Source organism: Sorex araneus, chromosome 1 (assembly GCF_027595985.1).
Source record: "Sorex araneus isolate mSorAra2 chromosome 1, mSorAra2.pri, whole genome shotgun sequence".
In the NCBI taxonomy this organism is placed as follows: Eukaryota; Metazoa; Chordata; class Mammalia; order Eulipotyphla; family Soricidae; genus Sorex; species Sorex araneus.
Genome location: NC_073302.1, coordinates 135,614,675 through 135,641,235, shown reverse-complemented (window position 1 = coordinate 135,641,235; position 26,561 = coordinate 135,614,675).

The following is a 26,561-nucleotide window of genomic DNA, read 5'->3' as shown; positions in this document are numbered from 1 at the left end:
CCCAAGAGAGAGTGACGTGGTTAAAGCATATGTCTTGCATGTGGCAGATGGGTTCCATCCTCAGAACCCCACATGGTCCCCAAATTCTGGCCAGGATGATCCTTTAGCACAGAGTCAAAAGTAAACCCTGAGCACAGCTGGGCATGACCCCTACAATATAAAACAATCAAAACAATCCAGCAGCAACCCTGTTTCTCTCCCCGTCTCATTATTTCTGCATCCCTATTCTTCAAACTGGCAATTTTTGTTTGTTTATGAATACATATGATATTAGAGCAAAAACGAACCATAGCAGAGGTGGGTTTTTTTTTTAATCACTGAAAGGTATGGTTACAAAGCTTTCATGTTGTGTTTCAGTAACACAATGATCGAACACTCATCCTTTGATCAGTATACATTTTCCACCACTAATGTCCCCAGTGTCCCTCCCCCCATTTCACCCCTCCCTCTGGCTCTATGGTAGACAATTTCCCTCTTACTCTCTCTCTCTACCAACCATAACAGAGTTGAAATGTAGGCTACGGGCCAGATGTCTGACTCTGAACACACCCCTACACGTCTCTGGCTTGACATTTATTTCACAGATGGAAGTACCACCTTGCTGGAAGGACTCTTGAGTCTGTACTTGTTAAGCCCCTCCCTGGCCACCTGGAACCTGGAAAGAACTGACTGAATCGTGGCAGTTATTCTTCCAGGACAAGCTTTGATTGTCTACCGACCGCCCCGGAGCCAGACAGCTCCAAAGAAACCAGGGCTAACAGACAGCAGCGATTTCAACAGGAACACTCAGGGTTAGAGTCTAGAATCTCATCTCCAGCTCTGCCAAACCACATCAACACAAGCAGGCCTTCATTGTTCTCTCCTCTCAACTGAAGAAAAATCCCAATATGGAGCCCTCCCCTGAACCATTAAGCTGACTGAGGGAGACAAACTGAGCTAAGTTGAGAAACCCCTGCATTCCTACTGCTGGCAAGGTCTTACCATTGATAACTATTTTCAGCCCAATTTAGAAGCAGTCTTGGGAGCCCACCCACAGCTCTTTAGGAATGTGTTGCAGGTCTATGAAAAACCACAACCTGACACATCTCCTCAGATGAAGTCCAACTTCAAGCCAAGGTGGTCAGTTTTCCTGTATCCATCCCACCATGCCAGGCTTTTCCTAATAACGTTTTTATTTTCTTTTAAATTTTGACTTTCGGGGTCACATCTGGTGATGCTCAGGTGTTACTCTTGTCTCTACACTCAGAAATTACTCCTGATGGTGCTTGGGGGACCATAGGGATGCTGGAAATCGAATTCTGGTTGGGAGCATGCAAGGCAAATGTACTACCCATTGTACTATCACTCTGGCCCTGAGTTCTCCTAATAACTCTTACTGCAAAGTTTTCATCAAATAGAGCTACAAAATAAAAAGAACCAGAGTACCTAGCTAATATATTGACCCAGGGGATGCTGTTGAACTTGAAGAGAGCTGAAAATTATGGTGCTGAACTACAAGTAAAGCTCAGGCTCCCTCCTCATGGCAACTCTCCCAAGCCTCCAGAGCAAGCTGCTGGGAACCAAACTTGAACATCCCCTGTGAGATAGACTCTCGGGCCCCTGCCCTGTCTCTACACCTCTGGCTCCCTCCCTGCTGCTCCCCACACAAGATCTCCCTCCACAGAGAATCCGAAGGTTCCACTTAGGGGCTTTCTCCGTCTGAAAAGAAAGGGCGGGGGGAAGAGATGTGGGTGCATAGAACAGGAGAGAAGAAAGGTAGGAAGAAGGTTCAAATACTAGGGAATAGCAAAGAAGGTGTTTGTGCCTGGGAATGTCATGCTGAGCTTACTATGTAATATCCTCCCATCCATTTTTTAAAAAAATCTTTTTTGAGTCACATCTGGCAATGCTGAGGGGCTACTTTTGGTTCTGCACTCAGGCATTACTCCTGGCAGTGCTCAGGGGACCATAATGAGTACTGGGAATTGAACCCAGTTTGGCCATGTGCAAGGCAATGATAGTACCTGTTGTACTATCACTCTGACCCCAGTATTCCCTAATTTTAAAAATATGCAGGAAATAACTGCAATGGCATAGATAAGTGAATGAACGAGGTTATTTTTTTAACTTTTTTTTAAGTACAAACTCCTAATTATCGGATAGTCCTAGAGATATAACATATAGTGTGATGACTATAGTTAATAATACTGTATAGGATATTTGAAAGTTGGTAACAGGAAAGAATTTCAGGTATATATCAGGAAAGGGTTCGAAGCTCTGCTGTAGAAGTTTTTTCTTTGGGAACTTTTGTTTTTTATGTTATTTTACCAAGATCTTTAGGGTCATTTAGATTTTTATTAAACTGTCTCACTCTCTTCTTATTTTCTAGATGTAGTTGACCAAGACACTGAATGTTACTAAATGCAGTGCTCTTCAGTGCCCTTGTGTTGTCGATATAGAAGTAACTTTTACCTACACAGTTTTCTTCCCAGACAGTATAACATCCCCATGGAATGCACTAGCAGAGCACACAGATCTCCAATTGTTTCCTATAAAGGGCTTCCAGACTTGTATCCTCACAGAGAGAGTGTATTGCTTGCAAGGAGTCTGAGAACAAGCTCTTACATGTTCCAGAAACAAGGGCATGAAATCATAGGAGCAGCCTTTTGTCCAAAAAGGGAGAAGGAAAACAGATGTCCAGTTGATTGGACAGAATCATTCTAGGTAGGCAAAGAATGTGAAATGTGTAGTAACTTGAGGGTGGAAGAGGTTGTGAAATGAAGATGATGAATTATGACTACTGTGTATATGCAACTCAAAATGTTATCATTGGATCTTTTAGAATTTTATTTATTTTTTATCATTATTCTCTGCAAAAGTATGGGGGGAATACAACACCAAAATTTGCACAAGAAATTAAAAAAATGACACAAAGACAAATACAACTGATGAGAGACACTTTCACTTTGGAGGTGGGGACTGTGGGCCACACCCAGCTATACAGGGATTACTCGTGATGGTGCTCAGCGTGGGGGACAAATGAGGGGTCGGCTGCATTCAAGGTAAGCATCTTAACCCCTATACTATCACATAGTCCAGAGAGATGGTCTCTTCAGTATAGAAATGGAATCTTTGAACATCGTTTTTCATTTAATTTAAAGATACCTTTAAAAAATGTGAATGGAATTTCTACCATTGGGCCCTACTAGATTCTTCTTCCAAAAACCTAAAGGTTGGGGCTGGACAATAGCACAGCAGGTAGGGCATTTGCCTTGCACTCAGCCTACCTGGGTTCAATTTCCAGCATCCAATATGGTCCCCTGAGCACCACCAGGAGTAATTCCTGAGTGCAGAGCCAGGAGTAACCCCTGTGCATCGCCAGGCATGACCCAAAAAGCAAAACAAACAAACAAAGGAAACCTAAAGGTAGTTGAGCAAGATGGTTATTTAGAAATTTAGACAAATTTCAATAATACTCCTAAAATTAAATATCAACACTTAATACTCCCAAAATTAAGTATAGCCTATTTTATAAGATTTATGAAAACTCAACTAGTGTCATTTCTAAATTAAATACAAGAAAATGCTCAAACTGATTTTATGTAGATTGTTCAAAATAAAGGGAAAGTCTGAAAAATATTTATTAAGAAAATTTCCATATATAAGTTATTTTGCTATCAAAATACTAAACTAAAGGAAAAAGAAGTGCCTTCTTTGCTCTTTTACACATAAAGGATTTGATCTGAAAATATAGAATATCAACTATCAAAAAATTTTTTTTTAATTTCCCTTTGTGAGCTCTTATTGCATGTACATAGAAAGACTGTACTTAAGGTGAGGATTTGTTATCTACTGCTATAAAAAGCATATGCTAAACTTAAGAACTTAAAACATTGTTTATTATATTCTATAGTTTCTTGGGTTAGGCAGTTAAGAGTGGTTTTAGTTGGATAGTTGTGACTCACACGATTATAGTCAAGCTAGTATAGTAGTCAAAAGACTACTATAGTCTTTTGAAGGCTTGACTGTTGCAGAGAATCTGTGCCCAAGCTTACTCACGTGGTTGTTGAAGGGCATCTGTTCTCATAAGCTGGGGTTCCCCACTGGATTGTGGAGAACAATGGCTGCCACACAGTGGCTGCCTTCCCATTATGAAGAGAAAGGGAAGAAAAAGAAGGGAAGGAAACGGAAGAGAGAGGAGAAGAGTGGAGTGGGAGAGGAGAGGGAAGGTGAAGAAGGGAGAAAAAGGGGAGGAGAGGAGAGAGTTCTTTAGACTCTAACCTTGGAGTAGCTTACCGCTTTTTCTTCCGTAGTCTAACGCACAGATGAGCCCCAGTTGAACGTGGAAAGGGTCTTTATTAGGATGTGAATACTAGGAGGGACCACCTTGTAAACTAGCTGTTACACTGGGCCCCCTGGGCCCCAATGATTCAAACATGCCCCCTTCCCACCCTTCACAATCCCCCCAACACACACACACACATACACACACACACACACAACCACCCCACCTCAACAACTTTATAAAGATTCGATTGTAGCCCAAAGTCCAGAATCATGGCATTGAAGTCATCTCCAGTTCCCCAAGGTGTTCCTCAGGATACACAGTTCCTTAGGCACATTTATTTGAGTATAGCTCCCCTGACCCATTCGGAAATTGGGTAAGTTCTCTGCCCTCCACCCAGCCAGAGTCCAGTGCAGAAACAGTCATACGATAAAAACTGCAGGTGTTACTCTTTCAAAAGATTGAAAGGGATTTCCCTAGCACCTCTGGATCCAGCTAGGGAAATGCTGGAAGTCCCTTAGAACTTTTCTCTCTTCGCAAGCAGTTTTTCTCCACAGCTTTTAGCCATCCTTTCTTTCCATCACAATTAGTTAGGACGGGTGAATTCTGTTTCAACACTGCAGGAGAATGGGGATGAACTAACAAGGCCTTTTCCCATTTTAAATTGCTTCTGACTCCAAGTTCTACTTGGCAGTGTTTCTGTTGGCGTTTTATTTGTGAATCTCCTATAAACTTTATAAGATCCATTCCATTAGACAGAAGTCATACCCACAAGCATCTAAGATAATTCTGTCTCTAGCTCTGATTCTGCTGGGGGAAGATGCTCCTATGCTTTTCAGAAGCTTCCACGTGTATCCCACCCCTTGGAAACTTCAGTGGCTTCCTTCAGTGACCAATTGGTTCTCATCAATGCCACTTTTGATCCTTCTAGGTTCTAACAGAGGATTTTACAGTTACACCGTCTGCTTTCATGTTAGATGTGTCCCTCTGTTGGTGTAAGGAATCTGACCTCTAACTGAGGTCAGTTTGTTGTCAGTGGATGCTGGCAGCTTTCAACTAATCAGTCTTGGTCCTCCCTCTTGCTTTAACTCCCCCTTTGCTCTTCCCTCTTCTTGTACTAGACAAAACCAAAACCAGAAAGTTAGAGCAAGACAGGAAGGGAGGAGGGAGGGCAGGCAGCCGTGATAAAAATCTATCTAGACTGTAGAATAATGGTTCTAAATGTGTGTGAGGAGAATGGTCAGCATTTTCTCCTAGAAGGCATTCTGAAAATGCTGGGAAGTCTCTACAGTCTGTGACTCGGGGCCCTGAGCTTGCCTGTGGTGAAGGGGACAGCGAAGCAAAGAAATCTAAGAAAATTCATAGTAAACTCAAAGACATTCAAGGTCCCAAGAACATCCAAGTAGCTAAGAACCTACTTATAATAATCTAGGCATAGGACTGATATTTTCTATTGCATTTAAAAAAGAAAAGAAGAGATTATTAAGAGCTGGAGAAATAGTACAGCGGTTAAGGTACTTGTCTTATAGGCTGCCCACATGGGTTAAATCCTGGCATCCCGTATGGTCCCCTGAGCCCTGCCAGGAGTGATCCCTCAGTGCAGAGCCAGATGTAAGCCCTGAGCATCATTGAGTATGGCCCTAAAGAAACAATAACAACAAAAATTTTAAAGAAGCGATTAGTAGCGTGCCACTTTTTTAGTTACAGATATTTCCAGAGAATACTACATAAAGCAAGGAATTGTCACACATTGTTTTGCTTGTATCTTACCAAATTTGTCATGATTTTGAAAAAAATATCATAACCATTGTATCTGGAGCATTTAAAATACAAAAATGGTCAACAAAAATATTCAAGAGGTCAGAGAGAGAGAGAGAAAGGGAAGGAGAGAGAGAGGGAGGGAGAGAGAGAGGGAGGGAGGGAGGGAGAGAGAGAGAGAGGGAGAGAGAGAGAGAGAGGGAGAGAGAGAGAGTCCTTATTGGGCAGGATTGAAGCCTGGGTTTGATCCTAAGCACCTCTGGAAGAGAATTCCCTCCTGCCCCCAGTGGTTTTTTTTTCTTTTTCTTTTTCTTTTTGGGTCACACCTGGCGATCACAGGAGTTACTTCTGCCTTTGCACTCAGGAATTATTCCTGGTGGTGCTCAGGGGACCATATAAGATACTGAGAATCGAACCAGGTTCAGTCGCGTGCCAGGCAAATGCCCTAGCTGCTGTGCTATCGCTCCAGCCTTGTGCCAAGTGTTAAACTGGAAATAGTTTCTAAGTGCTACTGGGTGTGGACCCAAAATAATGATAAAAATCATTCAAACACTTGATAGATTATTTCAATACACCTTATAGTGAAGCTGAGCCCTAATGCATGCACTGAACCCCGACCCCCCATTCTTATTGGACTACCCATAATTTACAATATTGTTAATCATGGCTTTATGCAAACATTGTTCCAACCCCTTACCCAACACCCAAATGCCTGCTTCCCTCCATCTATGTCTCAAAAGCTGCCCCTCTCCACCACATGACCCTATCCTTACTCCAAGTCAGATCAGTTCTATAGACCAATTCTCCTGTTCTGTTGTCTTTGGTGCTCATTTACTATGCTTTTTTATATTCCACAAGTAAGTGTGCCCTTTATTTGTGGGATATAATTCTATGCTTAGACCTCTTCTTGTGACTGACTTCTCGTAGCATGATTACTTCTAGTTCCATCCAGGTAGCAGGAGCAAATGGCATGATTTCATCTTTTTTTACATCTGTATGGTATTTCATTGTGTATACTCTGAAATTTAGAGTGAAAACCGTGCCACAGCCCATCTTGGTGGAGTGGGAGGAGGCACACCTGGCTGTGCTCAGGGCTTATTCCTGGCTTTGTGTTCAGCGTTCACTCCTGGCAGTGCTCAAGTGACCACATGTGGTGTGGGGGGACCATATATAGGTGTCTTACTTGCTGAACTATCTCTGTGGCAACCATTTTTTTAAAAAATCAATAAAATTGGCTACACCAACAGAAATTAAAAGATTTATATGAGAAAATGGTAAAGAGTTTTTAATTTGGAGACAGTCAAAGAGGTAGGATGGAGTAGTTCCATCAGACATGGCTGCTGGAAGTGACAGGTTTGAGACCACTGGGTAAGTTGATGGCTGGGAAGAGAAATTGAAGTTTGCCCATTAAAGGAAAGTCCTTCAACCACATGCAGAAGAATGGGCTTAGACCTTGACCTGACACCATGCACAATGGTTAGATCAAAATGGATTAAAGACCTCAACATCAGACCACAAAACATAAGGTACATTGAAAACAAGGTTGGCAAAACCCTCCATGATATTGAAGCTAAAGGTATCTTCAAAGATGACATACAACTAATCAACCAAGTGGAAACAGAGATAAACAAATGGGACTACATTAAACTAAGAAACTTCTGCACCGCAAAAGATACATGACCAGAATACAAAGACAATCTCCAGAATGGGAAAGGATATTCACCCAATACCCATCAGATAAGGGGTTGATATCAAGAATATATAACGCACTGGTTGAACTCTACAAGAAAAAAATATTCAACCCCATCAGAAAATAGGGCAAAGAAATGAACAGAACTTTCCCAAGGAAGAGACACAAATGGCCAAAAGGCACATGAAAAAGTGCTCCACATCACTAATCATCAGGGAGATGCAGATCAAAACAACCATGAGATACCACCTCACATCACAGAGACTGGCATACATCCAAAAGAACAAAAGCAACCACTGTTGGAGAGGATGTGGGGAGAAAGGGACCCTTCTACACTGCTGGTGGGAATGCCGATTGGTTTAGCCCTTTAGGAAAACAATATGGACACTTCTCAAAAAATTAGAAATTGAGCTCCCATTTGACCTAGCAATACCACTGCTGGTAATATACTCCAAAGAAGCAAAAAAGTAAAGTCGAAATGACATCTGCACTTGTATGTTCATCTCAGCACTGTTTACAATAGCCAGAATCTGGAAAAAACCCGAGTGCCCGAGAACAGATGACTGGTTAAAGAAACTCTGGTACATCTATACAATGGAATACTATGCAGCTGTTAGAAAAAAATGAAGTCATGAACTTTGCATATAAGTGGATCAACATGGAAAGTATCATGCTAAGTGAAATGAGTCAGAAAGAGAGAGACAGACATAGAAAGATTGCACTCATCTGTGGAATATAAAATAACAGAGTAGGAGACTAATATCCAAGAATAATAGAAATAAGTACCAGTAGGTTGGCTCTATGGCTTGGAAGCTGGTCTCACATGCTAGGGAAAAAGGCAGCTCAGATAAAGAAGGGAACACCAAGTAAAATGTGGTTGGAGACCACACGTGGGAAGGGAAATGTATGCTGAAAGTAGACTAGAACTGAACACAATGGCCACTCAATACCCCTATTGCAAACCACAACACCCAATTGGAGAGAGAGAACAAAAGGGAATACCCTACCACAGAGGCAGAGTGGGGTGGGGGGAGATGGGATTGGGGGGTGGGAGGGATGCTGGGTTTATTGGTGGTGGAGAATGGGCACTGGTGGAGGGATGGGTTCTCGAACATTGTATGAGGGAAACACAAGCATGAAAATGTGTAAATCTGTAACTGTACCCTCACGGTGATTCACTAATTAAAAAAATAAATAAATTTTTTTTTTTAAAAAGAAAAGTCCTTCTTTGGAGAAAAGTGCCTTGAAAGAAGCTATTTAGAGAGAACTGGATGGAAGTTGATGAGTCTTAGATGAACCCTGGGCCTGGTTCCTTTTTTACTTTTAAACTGCCAGCTTCTTCAAGACATTATGGCATTATTTCCTCTCTCTTTATTAATTATCCTGTAATAGCTGCTCAATGAATATCCAAATGTTGAACAGCAAAAATTTCCTTAAAAAAGGTTTTACGTTTTATTTCTGGAAAATGTTGATCAATTAAACTGTGATGTATAACATCCGTAAAAGAGATTACTGAATTTTTTTCATCCTGTTTTGTAACTGTGGTGGGCAAAATTTTCTTTGTCACTTCAAATCTAATTTTGTAAGGTGAGTAGATTAGTGGAAGGATATCTGGCAAAACCGAGGCTATCAAAAGCCCAGATACTTGTTATATGTTATAGTTTATTTCTTGACAAGATAAGATATATTCTGGGCATTTTTAAATGTTTTCTGTGAAAAGTATTGCTGGACTATGGAAGCTACCTTACCTTCAACTTTTCTAGATTTTGTAACATGGATTTCCAAAGTTGTTGTGGCGTTTTTCTGTAGTTGGGGAAGTGTATGGTAGTTTCCACCTTTCTCTTCAGAGGGAGTGTCTTTATATAGTTTTGCCGGTTTGATGGGTGTGGAAATGGTATATTATTTTTATTTTTGTTCTTTGACCATGCCCAGTGATGGTTGGGGCTTTCTTCTGGCTCTGTGCTTAGGGATCACTCCTGGTGTGGCTAGAGTAACTGTGTCTGCAGCTAGAAATCAACCCTTGGTCAACTTAGTGCAAGACAAGCATCTTTTCTGCTGTACTCTCTCCTGTCCCAGTGGAATTTTATTTTTTAATTAACTGTGGAACTGGATCAATAGTACAGCTGGTAGGGTATTTGCCTTGCATTCGGCCCACTGGTGTTTGATACTCAGCATCCAATAAGGTCTCCTGAGCACCGCTAGGAGCATTTCCTGAGTGCAGACCCAGGATTAACCTGTGAACATCACCAGTTGTGACCCCAAAACACACACACACACACACACACACAAATAACTGTACTTGATTACTAGAAAGACTAAGAATCTTTTTACATCTTTCTGGAAAACATAAATTCCTTTTTGAGAATAGCTTGTTCAGATTACTTGCTCATTTTCCTATTGGTCTTCTTGTTCATAAGATCCTCTTCCATTTTATTCACCATATGTTGCAAATATATTTGTTCAGTTTAGATTTGTTATTTCCACTTGTTTTTATTATGTTATAATTGTCTTAAATTTGGGGCAAAAAAAAATTCATGTATTTCCCATTGGTATTTTTCTCTTATCTTTATGACCTAAAGGATGGAAGATAATTTATTTATTTTTTAAATTTTATTTCTAACAAAGTTGTTTATGATGATTTGTTACATTCAATATTCTCACATTAATTCTACCACCATTTCACCTTCCCACCACCATTATTTTCAAAGATAATTTATATCTTCTATTTTTTTTAAATTTTACTTTAAAAATGCTTATCCAAATATGTTTGGATCTTTAATCTTTATGGAATTGACTTGTTTATTGATTTCAAGTAGGTGTTAAAGGAGAGGCAACATGGGAAAATAACTGTGAAAACCAAAATGGATGATCTCATATGTCTACTGAAATATACATAGAAGGAGCCTTGACACTGTAACCCAAACAGACTTTCAGTTAGAAGATTCTGGGTGTGGCCCCCAAATCAATAAAGAAACAAAAAAGAAACTCACCTGAGTCCTTCCTAAGTCCATTCCCCATTGCAGTAGGGATCTGGTTTCCTTCTCTATTTCTTCAGGAAAACTGATGAAGCCATCCTTCCCCCTCTGTTCTCCGAAGCGACATCATGTAGGATGTATCTCATGAATTGTGGGAATGTGCTGTTTCAATCTATTGATGTGTTGCCTTCTTTCTTATTTTAAAATGATAGTAATAACTATAAATATAAAGTGTAAATACAAAGAAATCTGATGAACTGATCCTTCCTTTGCTGCTTTTTCTTCTTTCTTTTTTCTTTCTTCTTCTTCTTCTTCTTCTTCTTCTTCTTCTTCTTCTTCTTCTTCTTCTTCTTCTTCTTCTTCTTCTTCTTCTTCTTCTTCTTCTTCTTCTTCTTCTTCTTCTTCTTCTTCTTCTTCTTCTTCTTCTTCTTCTTCTTCTTCTTCTTCTTCTTCTTCTTCTTCTTCTTCTTCTTCTTCTTCTTCTTCTTCTTCTTCTTCTCCTCTTCCTCCTTCTCCTCCTCCTCCTTCTTCTTCTTCTTCCACAACTGGTGATGCTCAGGGGGGCCACATGGGTTGCCAAGGGTCAGCCACATTCAAGGCAAGCACTTTATCCACATTCTAGTCATTCCATCCTTCTTTTTGCTTCTTGTTGAACATTTGACTACATAGGGCTCTTAGTTTTCCTAGGATCCACCAAGGAAAAAACTCAGACTTGGTTATGGTGAAACTATTTTTTTTTTTTTGCTTTTTGGGTCACACCCAGCAATGCACAGGGGCCACTCCTGGCTCTGCACTCAGGAATTTCCCCTGGCGGTGCTCAGGGGACCATATGGGATGCTGGGAATCGAACTCAGGTCGGCCGCGTGCAAGGCAAACACCCTACCCGCTGTGCTATCGCTCCAGCCCTGAAACTAACTTTTAAGACTGAATATTGTACCTCTTTCACTCATTGTGTTAAAGGATGGGGAGGCCTCCCAAGAGATACTTTAGTAGGTCTGAGGGACCCACCCACAGTTCTTGGCCAACGAGCTGAAGATTCAGAGCTCATTCAGAGCTATGGATGTGCTGTTCCTTTGGCCTTGTGGATTTGGGGAAACCTGCGCCACCTCAGAAGTTCTGGGATAACATGCAGTGCCAGGAATAGAACCCATGCCAAGCATGCACCCTCACACCTGTCCCATCTCCTAGAGGCTCTTCAAGGCACTCGTTATCTTTAGGAGAAAGGTGTATTTATCTATGACCATAACAGTCCCAGGAACAATTGGCATGATATCTCTTGGAATTATTTCTATGGTAGAATGGCTGGGCCAAAAAAAATCCTTTGTTTTTCTAACCTTAGGTAAGAGACAAAGTCAGAGGTTGTGTGATACTTAAGTGATTTGCCCCCAAGACCTCCCACTGAGATCTCCATGAATCTGCAACTAGGGTACTCAGTGATGTCACCCATGCAGGTTTATGGGCAGATGGCCAAACCTTGTCACAAGGCTGGAGTCAGATCCCTGAACAAGTACATACACATCACCTCCTCTTTGTCCATAGTTTGGGTCCCTGGTGTCCATAAATCCAGGAAAACTATACAGGAGAACATCAAACCTACCTAGTTAAATGATTTCCAATAATTAATTTTTTGATAAGTTTCAGGATAGATTACTTTGCAAAAACTCTATAGCTTTTATCATTTTCTGCCCCAACAAGCTTAAGTAGCAAACTTAGTTGCCCTGCTTGCCTTATGGAATTCAAAATTAATGAATTTGTGGCTAAATCTGGAACTGGAAGAGAATTTAAAGACAAAGTAGTTGTTCAGTGTTTTCCCCCCATCTTTGACTGTATTTTAGAAGTATCGGGTTGTCTTTTTAAAAAATTTTTAGGAGTATCAGAGACAGTACAGTTATAAGGTGCTTGTTTTGTATGCGGCACACCTAGCTTAGTTTCCAGGCACTGCATATGATACCTGGAGCACTGCCATGAGTGATCCCTAAGCACACAGCCAGGAGTATGCTCTGAGCACTACTGGATGTGGCCCACAAACAAAACACAACAAAACAAATCCAATTTCCAGACTATACACTAAGTATTGGAATGAGAGATACAAATACCAGTTATATTGGGGAAGGAAGCAGTTGGTTTTCGTGATTTTTTTTTTACAGTGTTAGAGGTCACATATGCAAGGCAAGTGCTATATCACTGAACCACATCCCTGGTCCATCAGTTTTTGCAGTGGTTTGGGGCTATAAACAGCAGGGCTCAGGGATCACTCCTGTTGGTGCAAAGAACATGGGTCAGCTGTGTGCAAAGCAATTTATTAGAATTAGATAAAAATAGAAATTTGAGTTCCTTGGTAGCATCAGCCACTTTTCAGGTATTTGATACCCAAATGTGACTAGTAGCTGCCATATTGAATGGCACAGAGAGGAGAAAATCTTACCTTTACATAAAGTTCTCTTGTTTATTGCTCTAACAAAAATAATTTCACATGTATTTTTTTAAGTTACTTTGAAGCATGAAGAAGATCATCTTTATCTAATTACATGTTGGAGCTTGATTCCTCTCCAGTCATTTAGTAACATCAGAAGCATTTAAAACTATTATTAAGAATGATTAATACAATAAAAGATTTTTAAACACACATTGAACTCAGCATTAGCATTTAAACCTATCAGGCCCACAATACCTCAATAAAAGTGACCGCCTCTAATGCAGGTGTAGAAAGGACTGAAATCTGAGACACACAGCTCCCTTCCACCCTCAAATCAATGTGTAATAATCCAGGAAACCATTTTTCCCTTGATGGCAAAGAAAGCACACGAGAGAACAGGGAAAGGAGAGATTCAATTTCTAGTTCATCCGGCTCAGAGAAAAGTAATAAGCTAGCCTAGTCAGTCTCTTGGCCCAAGGGGAGCATGAAGGAAGTTAGAGCAAGACAATTACCTCCTCCATATGAATTGAAACCAAGATACAGTGTAAGAATGAACTAAAAGGGAGCCGGAGGCATAGTGGAGAATTTGCCTTGCACACGGTCAACCCGAGTTCTATCCCCAGTCCCCTGAGTTCCACCAGGAGTGAACCCTGAGTGCAGAGCCAGGAACAAGCTCTGAGCACCACAGGTTGTGGCCCAAAACCAAAGAAGAAGGGAAAAAAAGAATGACTTTGAAAAGGGCTTACTCCACTTCAGTAAAAGGATTTACTAAGACCACTGTCTTTTAAAAAATTTATTAGGTAGTTTTTATGATCTAAATTTTCCTTACCTCTAAAATTTTCTTACTGTAAATATGACATAGAAGAGATTGCATAGAGCAGGACTTGGTGCTAAAGAGATTAAAATCTATTGTGTTGGTTACATTTTTGCCACTGTAAGTATCTGGAAAATAAAAAAAAGCAGCAGTTTATTAGTTTTGTTTTTCAGCTGTGTTATGAAGTTGAAACTTAATACCACCAGAATACACTGTTCTTTGTCTTGTGACTTCAGTTGTATTCCCCAGTGCATTATCTCAAGCAGTGTGATGGCCATGTCTTGGTTTAAATAAGAGGAAGCCAGAAAGCCAATAGCACAATATTAAGCCAACCTCAGTGATTGCAATATACTAGGTACTGTTCTGAGCATTTTACATGAATTACATCATTTAATTCTCATAACTCACAATGAGGTAAGTGCTATTATTATCCTCGTTTTACAGACGAAAAACCTGAGGGGGAAAGAAGTTAAGTAATTTGCTCGAGGCCACACAGCTAGTAAGCGGAAGAAGTGAGCTTCTAACCCTGGCAGTCTAACTCTTCAGCTCAATATCTTAATTTTTTTGGTCAATATGGACTGATTTCATACATGAACATAATTTATAGCTCATCAAGGCCAATATCAGAGACACTGATTTACTCTAGTATGTTATGGTGGTAAAAGACCCTCAAATGTGAGGTATGGAAGTCAGCAGGTATAGCCTTACCCCTAAGTTTCCTGAGACTCTTTCATGATGGGGGAGACCCCAACTTTCTTTCACTCTTTGTTCCTCTACTCCTTGGCACTACACATTTGCTTTGCAAAGACAATAGTCATTGCCACAAAAACTATTACCAGAGACTGTAAAAGAGAAGGGAAGACACACAGAACAAGTAAGAGCTTTACAGAAGCTCATCCTGTGGTTATACAATAGTCCCCAGTGTCTGAGCCCTGGAGAGACACGGGGGAGTAAAGTTTCCTGGCTCAAGGCAGAGGGCCAAGATGGATAGATATCTGCATTAATTAGACCATTCGATTAAACATAGCCTTTCTCAAGGCCATATTCTCTCTTTTGTAACCTTTACAAATCTCAGCATGTTTTCATATTTCATCCATGAATATAAAGTGGTACTAGTTTCCCAAGCTGAACAAACCGATTTATTTTCTCACCCAGAGAACAAACTGACTGATGCTTTTCTGAGCAGCAAAGTTTAATCGATCTTTCCTGTCCACTGGTTGCTTTGCATATTATGCTTACAAAGGAAGCACTCACCCATGCTTTGGATGAGCCATGTTTTGAGCTCTCTGAATTTGTTCCCTTCTTCTTGCTTCTTCTTATTTTTATATATTCATGAAGGGTTGGGCCAAAATTTAAGACTACTTCCAGGTCAGTGCTCAGGGGTCACACCTGTTAGTGCTTAGGGGACATGTATTGCTGGGGTTCTAACCTAGGCTTCCTGAAAGCAAAGCATTCACACAGTCGCTGAGCTCTCCCTCTGAAACTATATATTTAATTTTAGCTCACACTGAGCTTTACTACTTAGACCAGTTCTAGACTCACAGCAACACTGAGCAGAAAATTCAGAGATTTCCCATAAAGTCTCTGCTCCCCACGCCACAGTCTCCCCTCTACCAGAGGCCCCTCCTGGGGACCTTTTTACAACTGATGACATTGGCACATTATGACATCACCATTCACTCTTGCGGTCCATTTGATGTATAATGATTTGTCTTTGACCTTATCATTCAATCATCTATTTTAAAAGAGCGTCCTGTCTATACTTTGTTCTATTTTGCTCTACTTTGTACTATGTTTCTGAGAGGCCTTGCCTAACTTTTTTTCCCCCCTCAGTAATTCAGAGATGGTCTCTATGTTTCTGAAAAAATTCTGGACTGACTCTCACTATGAGTTTCCTGCCTAATTCTTTGCCCTTGGTCTGACAGTGAGAGATAGCAGACAAGATGCTCTGAGAGCTTCCTCTGGTAGTCAACCGAGGAGCTAGAATACTGCAGTTGCCTTAGCAACAGCTGAAGTTTCCTGTACTGGGCTGAAATGCATGACGTCTCTTTGTGAAAAGCATATTTCACACTCTCAAGAAGCCTAGGGCATAAAAATGCCAGGAATGGAACCCTCCAGATTGGATTCCCTTTTTTCCGATTTTGAAACAGAGGGTAAAAGAGTTGGGTGAACAGGAGTCCTACTCACATCAGGTCCAAGCAGCCCAGCACAGTAGAATCTAAATAAATCACTCTTAAGGATGCATGCTTTAATCTTAGATGCCAAAAAACTTGGGGTGCAGGAGGCATGGCAGAGAGGAGAAACTGAATGATACACCATTCACAGGGATAACGTATGCCTTTGTATTTTTAAACACTAATAGAGAATTTTGAAGAAGGACAAAAACTGCTCAACACCCTTAAGAGACTATATATTAGATTGTGTTTAACATATCACTGTATCACTGTATCACTGTCATCCCGTTGATCATTGATTTGCTCAAGCAGGCCCAGTAACACCTCCATTCATCCTAGCCCTGAGATTTTAGCAGCCTGTCTTTACTCTTTATTCCCAGCAGTGCCGCATTGGAAGCTCTTTCAGGGTAAGAGGAATGAGACCCATCATTGTTACTTATTCAGCAAATGAATACACCATGGGGAGCTTGCCAGGCTCTCCCTCTTATAGGCAGTAAACTCTCAGTAGCTTGTCAGGTTCTCCAAGAGGGAGAACTAGGCTATCAGATGTCACATGGCCGCATTGAAGCCACATGTTTCTGGGAGCTTGGTTTTATAGTCTCTGGATGTTGACTGTTGATGTGATTACATGGCGCCAGGGGCAGTTTCTGGGTGTGACCGCCTAGCTACTAGAAAATGGGGAATCTGGGTGGAAGAGTCCCGATCCGAGCAGCCTTGGAGATCTCGGCCTCGGGTCCTGGACACCTGGTTTCTCTGCCAGTTCCTTCATGCGTGAGGCTCGTCGCAACATGTGGGGAGTGGTCTTGAGCATGGCTGTGGCTGGGTTCTGGAGGTCTTCAACTGCTGGGGTTCTGTTTGGGGCGGGGAGAGAAATTCAACCCACTCCCTCCGAGGGGCCCCGGTGGGGGCAAGAGACTCTGTTGCTCTCTTCCAGGAGCTTGGTTTTATAGTCTCTGGATGTTGGCCGTTGATGGGATTACATGGCACCAGGGGCAGTTTCTGGGTGTGACTGCCTACCTACTAGAAAATGGGGAATCTGAATGGAAGAGGCCCAGTCCCGATCCGAGCAGCCTTGGAGATCTCGGCCCTGGGTCCCGCACACCTGGGTTTCTCTGCCGGTTTCTCTGTCTAACATATCTGAAATATTATTTAAAGAAGTCAAAGCACTCCCAAAATGCGAACTTATTCTAGTTTGAAACACTTACAAAGGCTATCAGGTTTGAATTAGACAATAGACAGCTCTCTGTTTCAGCTTTAATTGATGCTTCTGTTGGTGCCACAAGAGTTGCAATTTCCTTGATTGTCTCTTCTTCAGAATTCCCCAGACCGCTGCTTATCCCAAAGCCCAAATGTCTGACTGTCCCTGTTACACGTATGTAAATAACATTTAATCTTCCTTCCTTCCTTTGAAGAGTGAAGAACATAATCTCTAACAAACATCTGCCAGGTTTTATTTTAGAACTAGAGGAGTCACTGGATTTCCAAACACAACAATATGCACCTATTTCTTCTGTCCTGTAACCTAACATCACTAGGCGGGACACCTAGCAAAGTGGGTCTGTGAACTTGTGTGCCAGCAGAGAGGCAAAGGAGACCAGCTGGTTTACAAAGGTGCAAAACGTTCCCTGTCCAATGCTCCTGGCCCCATCCCTACCTATTTGAATAGTTGCATTCGACCAGAACTGCTCCAGCCCATCCTTTGGTATTAACTAAAGCATTAGTACTTAAAATCAAATGTATGGTGTTTTCTCCCTTCCTTTCACCTAGCAGTGATGTCTGTGGCCCTGATAAAGTGGGGAATGATGTCAGAGCTTTATTCTCTTTGTTAGTGACAAAGGGCTGAGTGGAATTAGGCTAAAGGCCCAAAGATTCAGGTTAAGTACACAGAGAAACATGATAACATTTAGAGTGGACCCTACTCCTTGACCTCACACTCTGACCCAGCCCAGATAAGGAAGTTCCTTCTCATCTACGATTTTGGGGGACTTACTACCTCAGAGATGTTGGATAAAGGACTCACCGCCTTGAAGATCCTACACTGAGGGATGAAGAGCAAATACTCTGGAATTTCTAAGATGGTTGTGGCATGTTTGCCTCACAACAAACAATAGGACTGGGATACAGGCAACAAGCTGTTGAGTGGGGAAAAGCCAACTTGGCTAGTAAAGTATTGCCACGCCAAGTTCAAGGTGAGATATGAAGGAGGAATGGAAATGTGTCAGGTTGAAAGTAAGGGCAGAAAAGGCTTCCCACCCCAAAGGGACAGACCTGCCAGAGGCACAGAGACCCGGGAATAATTTTTTGGGGATTACCAACTATCAGGCTGCTAATAGAGTAGGAATTTAATTACTGAAATGGCTAGAAAAGTAGGACTCCACTAGTGTAGAAAAGTTAGGCTGAAGACCTCAAGTACTTTCAGGAGATAAGAGAGAAAATATAGTGGTTATGGCTATCATTTAGGGAACAATAACATTTGCTTAAAGGCAATGAATTTATGTTTATAAACAGCAAACTGTCCCAGGGCTGGGTAGGGTATTTGCCTTGCACGCAGTTGACCCTGGTTTGATTCCCAGCATCCTATATGGTCCCAGGGTGTGACGAAAAAAAAAAAAAAACCAGCAAGCTGTCCCTCAAATAATTCTGCAGAAAGTAGTTTGCCTCCTTGAGCATTTATAAAGGGGAATGAAACTCAAAAGGAATGGGAACCCCTATTTCTAGAATACAAAACCACACGGCTAACAAACCATAAGGTACATTAAAGACAAGGTCGGCGAAACCCTCCACAATATTGAAGATAAAGGTATCTTCAAAGGTGACACAGAACTAAGCAATCTAGTAAAAACAGAGATCAACAAATGGGACTACATTAAACTAAAAAGCTTCTGCACCGCAAGAGATACAGTGACCAGAATCCAAAGACTATCCACAGAATGGGAAAGGATATTTACACAATACCCATCAGATAAGGGGTTGATCTCAATGGTATATAAAGCACTGGTTGAACTCTACAAGAAGAAAACATCCAACCCCATCAAAAAATGGGGCGAAGAAATGAACAGAAACTTTACCAAGGAAGAAATACGAATGGCCAAAAGGCACATGAAAATGTGCTCTGCATCACTAATCATCAGAGAGATGCAGATCAAAACAACTTTGAGATACCACTTCACACCACAGAGACTAGCACACATCCAAAAGAACAAAAGCAACCGCTGTTGGAGAGGATGTGGGGAGAAAGTGACCCTTCTTCACTGCTGGTGGGAATGCCGACTGGTTCAGCCCTTCTGGAAAACAATTTGGACGACTCTCAAAAAATTAGATATTGAATTCCCATTTGACCCAGCAATACCACTGCTGGGAATATATCCCAGAGAGGCAAAAAAGTACAATCGAAACAACATCTGCACATGTATGTTCATCGCAGCACTGTTTACAATAGCCAGAATCTGGAAAAAAACCCGAATGCCCCAGAACGGATGACTGGTTGAGGAAACTTTGGTACATCTATACAATGGAATACTATGCAGCTGTTAGAAAAAAGGAGGTCAAGAATTTTGTAGTCAAGTGGATGGGCATGAAAAGTTTCATGCTGAGTGAAATGAGTCAGAAAGAGAGAGACAGACATAGAAAGATTGCACTCATCTATGGTATATAGAATAACAGAGTGGGAGACTAACACCCAAGAACTGTAGAAATAAGTACCAGGAGGTTGACTCCATGGCTTCGAGGCTGGCCTCACGTTCCGGGGAAAGGTCAACTCAGAGAAACGATCACCAACTACATTGTAGTCGAAGGCCATGTGGGGGAAGGGAGTTGCGGGCTGAATGAGGGCTAGAGACTGAGCACAGCGGCCACTCAACACCTTTATTGCAAACCACAACAGCTAATTAGAGAGAGAAAACAGAAGGGAATGCCTTGCCACAGTGGCAGGGTGGGGTGGGGGGGAGATGGGATTGGGGAGGGTGGGAGGGACACTGGGTTTACGGGTGGTGGAGAATGGGCACTGGTGAAGGGATGGGTTCCCAAACTTTGTATGAGGGAAGTATAAGCACAAAAGTGTATAAATCTGTAACTGTACCCTCACGGTGATTCTCTAATTAAAAATAAATAAATTAAAAAAAAACACACACACGGCTAATATATCTAAGCTATGAATTTGACATCTGATTAATAGAGGTCATTCAGTTAGCTACAAAGGTGATGCTGAGACTGGGAGCAGTGGTGCCACTAACTGACTAAAATTTGATAATACAAAATCTCTGCCTATTTTTTAAAAAATATTGATTGAAGCAACACTGCATTATAACATGTTTTAGGTATGTATTATAATAAGTCAACTTCCGTATCATATTAATTTCTTTTAATTTTTTTATTTTATAAAGTAGTTCACAGTATTTATTACGTTTAATATTTGAACACCATTACACCTTCACACCACCATATTTCAGATGTTTCCATCCTGAACCCCAACTCCTGCCCCAAAGTGAACCGAAATAATTTATTTTGTATTGTTCGTTATAAAAAAAAACTGTTGAAATGCTACAGTAAAGTTTCCTTAGAGGAAAGAGTGTGAAGATTGTTGTATTTCACCCAGGGGCCATTAAACCCTTCTGTGAGAGATCACTAACATGTTGTTAAAGGTTGAGACTTGTGTGCTCTTCTCTCTCTCTCTATATATATATATATATTTCACAGATATATATATGTAAAAAAGTATTTCCCTCTAAGAAATACTTTTTTCTTAGACTTGAGTACCATATGGTTTTCCACGGCATTCGGAGTGGGGGCATGCTCTGGCACTCCTGACTTGACTGTAAACCTCTTAACATCACCTAGAAGGAAGGCAGAGATGAAGAGGTTTAGTAGAAGCAATACTAGTAACTGTGCTGGATATTGGCTTCTATCTTACATGCATTCCACACAGTCTCCCAATGTGGTTTGTTTGTTTTTCCATTTCCCAATGCAGAAAAGTGTGTTTCAAGTAGCTTCCCTTTTTATATATCTTTATGGCTGCCACTATAACCCAAAATCCTAATTCAAGAGAGCAAAAGAAAATTCATTTTCTGTTGAGAATAAAAGATATTGTGTGGAAATTCTCAAGCTGATCACTTTCTCCCTCTCTCCTCTCTCTCTCTCTGTCTCTCTATCTATCTCTCACTCTTCCTTTTATTTTTTATCCTTTCTTTCATTACACAAATCAGGGACTCTCAAAATCATGTTAGCTCATTTTGTTTTGTTTTTTGCCTTTTGGGTCACACCTGGCATTGTTCAGGGGTTACTCCTGGCTCTACAACCAAGAATTACTCCTGGTAATGTTCAGGGAACAATAGGGGATGCCAGGGACCAAACCTGGGTGGTCACATGCAAGGCAAACTGTACTATCGCTCCGGCCCCAAAGTCATGGTAGTTTTTTTAAAAAGTTAAATGTTGCATAAATCAGGTTTCAGAACTTTCAAAATAGATTTTAATAGAAAGACATATGACATGTCATCTTTTAACATTTTTTTTATTAGTGAAACACCATGTGGTACAGTTACAAACTTTCATGCTTGCATTTCAGTTATACAATATTCGAGTACCAATCCCTGCACCAGTGCCCATTCTCCACCACCAATGATCCCAGTATCCCTTCCACCACTTCCACCCCATCCACCCCTTCACCCTGTCTCTGCAGCAGGGCATTCCCTTTTGCTCTCTCTCTCTTTTTGGGTGTTGTTGTTTGCAATAAAGGTATTGAGTGCCCATCATGTTTAGTCTATAGTCTACTTTCAGCCCGAATCTCCAATCCCGAGCAGATCCTCCAGACCTTCTTTACTTGGTGTTCTCCTCTCTATTTGGGCTGACCTTTCCCCCAGCATGTGTGGCCAGCTTCCAAGCAGTGGAACAAACCTGGTACTTATCTTGATAATCCTTGGGTGTTAATCTACCATTCTGTTCCTTTATATTTCACATATGAGTGCAATCTTCCTATGTCTGTTCCTCTCTTTCTGACTCATTTCACTTAGCATGATACTTTCCGTGTTGATCCACTTGTATGCAAATTTCATGACTTCATCTTTTCTAACTGCTGCATAGTATTCCATTGTATAGATGTACCGGAGTTTTTTTAACCAGTCATCTGTTCTCAGGCACTCAGGTTTTTTTTCAGAATCTGTCTATTGTAAATAGTGCTCAATGAATATACAAGTGCGATGTCATTTCTACTGTAGTTTTTTGCCTCTCTGGGATATATTCCCAGAAGTGGTATTGCTGGGTCAAATGGGAGCTCAATTTCTAATTTTTTGAGAATCGTCCATACTGTTTTCCTAAAGGGCTGAACCAGTCAGCATTTCACCAGCAGTGAAGGAGAGTCCCTTTCTCCCCACATCTGCACCAACACCGGTTGCTTTTGTTCTTTTGGATGTGGGCCAGTCTCTGTGGTGTGAGGTGGTATCTCACAGTTGTTTTGACCTGCATCTCCCAGATTAGTGATGAAGAGCATTTTTTCATGTGCCTTTTTGCCATTCGGATTTTTTTCCTTGAGAAAGTTTCTGTTCATTTCATTGCCCCACTTTCTGATGGGGTTGGGTGTTTTCTTCTTGTAGAGTTTAACCAGTGTCTTATATATCCTTGATATCAACGCCTTATCAGATGGATATTGGATGAGTATCCTTTCCTATTCTGGAGATTGTCTTTGTATTTTGGTCACTATATCTTTGGAGGTGCAGAAGCTTCTTAGTTTAATATAGTCCCATTTGTTTATCTCTGTTTCCACTTGGTTGGTCAGTGGCGTGTCATCATTGAAGATACCTTTAGCTTCAATATCGTGGAGAGTTTTGCCAACCTTGTCTTCAATGTACCTAATGGATTCTGGTCTGATGTTGAGGTCTTTAATCCATTTTGATCTAACTTTTGTGCATGGTGTTAGATCGAGGTCTAAGCCCATTTTTTTACATGTGGTTGTCCAGTTATGCCAGCACCATTTGTTAAAGAGGCTTTCCTTGCTCCACTTCACATTTCTTGACCATGTCATCCTTAACTCCAATCACCCCGTCCACCTCAAACAAAAGAAAAAGAAAAGAAAGCCAGGCTCAGTTGCAAAGGTGAGTTTGTGCTCCCAGGGCTGCATACACACAGCCTAGAACAGGAAACTTCTTAGCAGATAGATACGCCCTTGCCTGCTGCTCGGTGAGCAACTGTCTGCATCCTGGGACCATGATGCCAGGCAGCTGCCAGCCTTCCTGGAAGGACAGAGGTTTCTCCGGGAGCCAGGAGCACAGCAGCCTCCTTCCCAGCAATCACACACCCAGAGATCCCACCTGTGGGCTAAGGTTTGGGGCAGCTCTGAGTGGCACTCTCTCGACTAGAGAATTCGGAGATAATTGGGCAGAGATCATTGAAAGTGTCTCAATTAGCTACAGAAGTTCACTGATAAGGATCAATTGCAAGCAGCAGACCTGTACCAAAAGTCAAAGAAACAACCGAAAGCCAAACAGTTTCTGTCTTGTTTTTCAGAGGGTGTGTGCTGTGGTACAGAAGCGGGGCTGAAAGACCAGAGAGGCTGGAAGAGCAACAAGGAGATAAAGCCTGGGGAGCTTTGGGCATCCTCCTGGCCTGGTGTAACACTCAGGAGACAGAGGCCCTGAGTTAGATCCTGAGAGTGATTCTGGACAGCCCCCTCTTGTATCCTCCACCCCCCACACACACCAACACCACCACTGCCAGCACACTGCCAGTGTCCTCTAGAAACTTTTCCCCCCTTTAAAAAAAAAAATTGAATCACAGTAAGATACACAGTTACAAAATTGTTCATGATTGGTTTTCAGTCATATAATGTTCTAACACCTGTCCTTTGACCAGTGTACTTCCCACCACCAATGTCCCCAGTTTTTCTCCCAGCAATGACACCCCCCTGCCCCACTTCCTACCTCTATGCTCTATGGCAGGCACTGTTCTCTATCTCTCTGTCTCTGTCTGTCTGTCTGTCTATCTCTCTCTCTCTCTTCCCTTTTGGGCCTTATAATTTGCAACGCAGATACTGAAAGGTTATCACGTATACCCCTTTATCTACTTTCAACACTCAGTTCCTGTCCAGACTGATCGCTTCCAACTATTATTGTCATACTGGTCCCTTCTATGGAGAGTCCTTTGGGCCTGTGGAGAGAGCTCTGCCCCCAGTTCCCTCGACCCCCACCCCCAGCACTGCTGAGCCTAAGCACCAAAATGCCCCATCTGAGGGGCTGAGTGTCACTGGGAGTGGTGCCCAGGGCCCCAAGAGCATTATTTAGGAGCCAAAACACAATAGAATCTTTGGGGGCTGGAGGAAGCCTCCTAAACTATGCCCTGAGATCATCTGTGAAACAAATTCATAGATAATTCTGAGATGGAGCTTATAGTGGGGCAAGGAAAAGACATACCCTGTGCTTGCCTGCTTTATAATTTATCCCAAGTGAGCTGGCCTGCACAGGAGTCTGGCCATAATGTCTACCTTAATACTTAGAGTTTAACCATCACAATTCATGTCTCAATCCAGATAACAGCTTCTAAATCCCCAAGAGTCCCACCGGACTCAGAACTGACCCAGAATTAAATCAAAATCTCAGAATTGTGGGTACACTTTCCTTATATTACATTTTCTTCGGGGCTGGGTACTGGGCACCAAAAGTTCTAACCACACAAAGTATCTCTCTAATCAATAAGCTCCTTAATAAGGACTTTATTACTCTCACTCTGGAAGAGTGAAATGTCAGATAATCTTTAAGTAGTTTGTCAAGTGAATGTATTCAATGGTTGTTAACCCAGAGGGTTATCGTCATTTATCATGAAGTAGCCATTCTTGCTATATTGCTTGCTCTCATAGACAAGAGAGCAAATTTTCTCAAAATGACATCTTGAGAAACCTTCCCTTAAGTGATTTGTTAACATGGAAGACAAATGTTAGACTTGGTGTTTAAAAAAAAAAGTAAAGTGATGTCAGAATGTCCTTAAATGGATATGCACAATTGTTAGATTTTAAATCAGCATAATTTTCAAAGGTGGTACTTTTAAGCAGTGTGACCTTGAGAAAGTTACTTTGGAATATCTCCTCATACGTAAAACAGGGAGGGAAATCCCATCTTTACCCCAGGTCTATACAGCAAATCTTAATCAAGCACTTTATAAATACTTAGACATTCTCTGATTCTTAGGACAGGGAAATTATAGGATAAGTCAGGTGGCTAAAATCCTTGAGGCTTCCATTTGGCAGGAGAGTGTAAGAAGAGGAAGTGGTTGAGCTTATATTACCACTGTGTGTTACTCAAAGCTCTGTGCTAGGCCCTGTATTCTTTTTTTTTTTTAATTTATTTATTTTTAATTAGAGAATCACCGTGAGGGTACAGTTACAGATTTATACACTTTTGTGCTTATACTTCCCTCATACAAAGTTCGGGAACCCATCCCTTCACCAGTGCCCATTCTCCACTACCAGTAAACCCAGCGTCCCTCCCACCCTCCCCAATCCCATCTCCCCCCCACCCCACCCTGCCACTGTGGCAGGGCATTCCCTTCTGTTCTCTCTCTATATTTAACTTCTACGGCCCGCAATAAAGGTGTTGAGTGGCCACTGTGCTCAGTCTCTAGCCCTCATTCAGCCTGCAACTCCCTTCCCCGACATGGCCTTCAACTACATTATAGTTGGTGATCGCTTCTCTGAGTTGTCCTTTCCCCAGAATGTGAGGCCAGCCTCGAAGCCATGGAGTCAACCTCCTGGTACTTATTTCTACAGTTCTTGGGTGTTAGTCTCCCACTCTGTTATTCTATATACCATAGATGAGTGCAATATTTCTATGTCTGCCTCTCTCTTTCTGACTCATTTCACTCAGCATGAAACTTTTCATGCCCATCCACTTAACTACAAAATTCATGACCTCCTTTTTTCTAACAGCTGCATAGTATTCCATTGTATAGATGTACCAAAGTTTCCTCAACCAGTCATCGTTCTGGGGCATTCGGGTTTTTTCCAGATTCTGGCTATTGTAAACAGTGCTGCGATGAACATACATGTGCAGATGTCGTTTCGATTATACTTTTTTGCCTCTCTGGGATATATTCCCAGCAGTGGTATTTAGGCCCTTTATTCTTAAACCTGCTCCACCCCCATAGTGCTTCCATTTCAAAGACAAGAAAACTGAGGCTTGAAGAAATTATCCTGTGGTGAGCCTGATGCCCTCCTGTGATACATTGCTGGGGTTCCATTAAATTAATGTCTAATTTATCACAGGTGCCTTTTAAGGTTAAGGGGGCTCAGGGGCCACTCCTGGGAATACTTGGCCAATCAGGCCAGTGCTTCAATGCAAGGGCCTGATGCTGTTCATGCAGTCCTGAGGATTACCCAAGTCACCCCCAGTGATGCTCTGGGTGCCTCCAGGGCTGCACCTGGAGTGCTCTGGGGACCATGTGGTGCTGAGCACTGAACTCAGATCAGCAGCATACAAGGCATGCACCTTACCC